Source organism: Amphimedon queenslandica, unplaced genomic scaffold (genome assembly GCF_000090795.2).
Source record: "Amphimedon queenslandica unplaced genomic scaffold, v1.1 AMPQUscaffold_10682, whole genome shotgun sequence".
Taxonomy (NCBI): Eukaryota; Metazoa; Porifera; class Demospongiae; order Haplosclerida; family Niphatidae; genus Amphimedon; species Amphimedon queenslandica.
In genome coordinates this window covers 1-4,521 of record NW_003549063.1, presented here as the reverse complement: position 1 = coordinate 4,521, position 4,521 = coordinate 1, and the positions used below count along the sequence as shown (strand labels likewise).

Below are 4,521 nucleotides of genomic sequence, written 5' to 3'. Positions count from 1 at the left end.
CTTCATGTCATGGGTTAACACCTATTGTGCAATACATTACTGTAGTGATGGGCGATATGGCCAATTTTCTTAATTTTCGATAACGATCGATAATGGACTTTTTCAGGAAATATCGATTATTAACGATACGATAACCACACCTTCATTTTGGGGGTGTGTCAAGGGTGTGGCTAATGATTTTAGCACAGATATAACTGTACTGGACATGAGAGAAGATCATTTCTTAATCATTTCCATGCTCTTGAGCTTGGTTCTCTTCCTATTGAAGTAGACTGAGCTAACAATTGGTCAGTTGCTTCTTTCTTGCAGTTCAACAGTGCAATTAGTTATTAAAATTAGTTATTTAACCTTAATAAATGGGCGTGGTCAATAGATCGATGAAAATTGCATAAAATTTTCGATGACGATTCAAATCGATTCCGTAAAATATCGTTTATATCGATAAAGAATCGATATATCGCCCATCACTACATTACTGACATCACAAGAGTACTACTATATAAAGATTATAGGTTCCTTATTCACAGACAGTCAGACACAGTGTCACCACTCAACAAGTTACCAACAAATAATCTACCAACTAATCAGGAACTGTAACTCATTCAACTACTAGTCTATAGTAACATACTTTTGATGGATTCTCTCCCAGTTCCTCTTCTAAAGAATTCAAGACACCAAACTAAAGAATTCGAGACACCATTGACTCCAATAAAGCTAGGTTTGTTATAATATGTACTATCACAATTGTCAAGTAGTGGGAGTGTAGACTGTACAGTGTATATACACATTATTAATTATTATTTTTATAGATACCGTATAACGCTTTATTTTGGCGGCACTTTATTTTAGCGATTTTGCTGTAAAATTGTAATCAGAGGTTTTTAATTTGGCGATTTTTGTGTACACGTGCATTACTGAGCATGCGCATTAATGATTGGCGGTTTTAATATTGGCGATTCTGCTTGCAAACCGCCAATTGCCAAAATAAAACTCCGCCAAATTAAAGTGTTATATGGTATTAAAGTTCTTGATATTGTCATTAAAGAATTAACATCAGAACAACATTTGCCCTGTTCTGTATGGTACAGACTAGGTCTACAGTTAGGATTATATGATCCTAGACTAGTTGATATAGATGAGAGACACAGAGGAGGTCCAGTAAAATGTTCCCTGCTTGTATGTCAGCCTGGTTAAGAGGAGAAGATAAAGTAAAAGAGAAAGGAAGTCCCAGTTGGTCATCAGTAGCTACAGCACTGGATACAATAGAAGAGAAATCTATTGCTACTAACATTAGAGATAAATATTGTACATCAAACCAGTTAATTGCCTAGTTCTTTCATTTGTTGAAATTATTATGTCTATTATCACTTATTTTCTTAAGATGGCTGCCTATAGTATCTTACTTTGTTCTGTTTATAACTATTATTATTATTAATGATACATTATTACAAGATGAATGTAAAACATTAAGGGGACGAGCCAAGCAAAGCAATATACATCATTATTACTATTTACGTCTGTTTGTTGCTAATAAAAAGTTTGAGTAGAGTCCGACAACTAATTTTTGTGCAATGGGAAATTTTTGAATTACTACATCACTACCAAACGTGTACATAAGCATTATTACAATAAATAATATCAATTACTACAATAGACAATGATATATCATATACTACAATAGCATAGTGTCAATCAATAGTATTGTACTATAAATAGTATCAGTGTTACTATAAATAGTATCATTTACCTCTATTCCTAAGGAAGAATGACACTATGTCTCAGTTCCAGTCTCCAGTGCATTGAGTGGGAGGGAACATTGATCCAATGAATTAAGAGACACTCCTAGATCAGGAGAGACTGAGATTTTATGAAATGATGACAAAGACAGAGTTTGTAAGAGAGAGGGACCATCTAAACATGGGCAGAATAGGAGGTATTTTAAATTATATTTTATCATAAAATTGTAAATATTTACCTGGAGTGAACATTCTACAGTATTCCAGTGGATGAATGGCAGCAATGATCATAGCATTAGAGACATTGTAGACCACTGGATAATAATGAAGTTAAGGATCATAATTGTACATTATTAATGATTAATGTACATGTACATATACATAGCTCAAGGAGAGGAAATAATAAGAAGAAAAGAAAGGATTATATTTACTGTAAGCCTTGGGTATTTTTCAGATTTCAGCAAACTTTTTAAAATGGCTGTAACTCAAAAAATTAAGTTGGAATCGGCTCAAACTTTTTACACAGTTTATAAGGACATCAATATGTATCAGAAAATGTAATAAAAATTAGAGGCAACTTTTTAGCCCTTTTTCTGAAAAAATAGCCTTGGGTATTTTTAGATTATGGCAAATTTCTTAAAATGAATGTGACTCAAAAAGTTCAAGCTGGAATCAGCTCAAAATTTCTAGACAGCATATGGACATTAATATGTATCATAGAATGTAATAAAAATTGGGGGTGATTTTGGAGCCATTTTTTGAAAAAAAAACCAATGCCAGGAATGTGCATGGAGCATTAATTTGGATACACACAATCCCTCCTCAGTTAAAGTGAATGACAGCAGCCATTTAAAAGGGCATCGTTCAACTTCCTGATATATTGTGGAAGAGTATCATCATACTGGAAGGACTCCATGAAGACTGAAGAGAGGGCCATTAGATTGTTGCTGGGATGAGGAGGAGGTGTTTGAAGAACTTTCAGAATGACGTCACCTTTATGAGAACCAAGTACTGCTAGTGTATCAAGACTGGACCAGCCTATTGAGAGGAGAATTATTAAAAACTATTAATAAAAAATTATAGACCCCTTAGGAGCTAAGACAATTTTCAATAAATATGATTACAATAACAATATTTATTCATAACAAATAATTTTTTTTCTATACAGTATCCACCCAGGATGTAAATTACTGACGGCAAGAAGGCCTCAAGATCAAAGGCGGTGACACTGCCTGGCCAATTTGTGAGCTCTACAAGGTACTACAGGCTTACAAGCAGCATTTATGGAAAGTATGGAGGCCAGACTACATCATATAGACCAGGTAACTCTTGCTGCAGCATAGTTTTCTTGTTATGCTTCATTTCAGCACCTTGGACTTTGATCTGCCTTTGATGTGGAGAGCTTCTTGCCATCAGTAATTTTAATCGTGGGTCGCTACCATAAACAATTCATTCAAAATAGTCTTAGCGCCTAGGGGGCCAAAACACTGATGGGGAGGAACTTGAAAAATTCCTAATAAATCCAAATTTAATCAGTATTAGCTCAAACTTTCCATGCATGCAACATAAGAACATGTATAGACCTCTTTGGGTGAGAATGAATTACGTCAAAGAATGATATACGGCAAGAGGCGTGACTCAGCCTGGCTGACTCTGAAATAATTTTCGTGGACGGCAACTTTCTATGCAGTATTAATGGGCTAATGCAGAAAGCAAGCTCTATTAAAAAATGTGCTTCATATTGCACCAAATCTCTTTTAGGAGATGCTTAGCAGTGACCATTCTTTCCTCCAACCAGCTTTTGTAGCTTAAAAAGCTCCATGCCAACGAAAAGAATCAGTTTTGCCTTTTCTTCATTCATCCTCCATTGAATCTTGCTGTCCAAAATGGCGGCCAATTATCACCGTAGGTGGATACCGTAATAAACAGTAATGATATTCATAGGCCACCGTCAATCTCACCTGAAGAGGTCTATATGTATATGCATTAAAAAATCATAAAAACGCTAAAATCAAAAATCCAAATTTAATCAGAACATTGTGATTGGAATCGGTTCAGACTTTCTATGCAACATAAGTATACTATTCCTTTTCTAACCTTCTCTCAGAGGACAACACCACAAGAAACTGAAGAAAGTCCACTGAGGTAAGCATGGAATCCATTATCCCCTGCAACAACTCTCTGACTCACTAGGAGCAACTAAACACGTTCAGTCTATCAGCCAACCAGAAGCTCCCTTATCTTGTATTGACCATAGGAAACCCAGGAGTACCCATTCTAGTTCTCATGATGACTCCACATGGTTTTAAGGCAAGGCTAACCACACCTACACCACGCCCTTCAATTATCATTAATTTTTGCCAAAAAAGTTAAAAATAATATTGTGCTTGTATATAAACTCCCGCAAAATAAAAATAACATTTAATTCAAATTTTATCCAATTTAAAATTATAGTCATTCTTAGAAAAGCTATCTTTTGCCAGGAGATTGCTTGTTTCTTCTTTAATGGTATCTATGAAAATGAAAATAAATTATGCATGTACATGTAAGTATCAACAAGATCATCTACAACCAACCTGAGTAATAGGTGATCTTTCAAACCTATACTTCCTCAATATACTCATTACTCACTAATCATGCTTTAGTAGTTGATACAGTAGTCATTTCTGAGTTTGCTGCTTATTGACAAATAAGTTTGAAGCATCTTCCTATATCTTTCTTAGAATGACGTGATACAGCAAATATTTCTGTGTGGAAATAAAAAAATTTAAACATTTTAATGAAT

General features: G+C 34.6%; 1 long non-coding RNA gene across 1 annotated transcript; it reads right to left on the bottom strand.

Moving 5' to 3' along the window:
- Positions 1–1,646: 1,646 nt before the first annotated feature.
- Positions 1,647–4,071, bottom strand: LOC109589951 (uncharacterized). Its single transcript, XR_002189026.1, has 4 exons — positions 3,834–4,071; positions 2,546–2,774; positions 1,976–2,050; positions 1,647–1,911 (listed from the first exon to the last, which is right to left on the bottom strand). It is a non-coding gene; the product is annotated as an uncharacterized LOC109589951 (long non-coding RNA).
- Between the last annotated feature and the right edge of the window lie 450 nt (positions 4,072–4,521).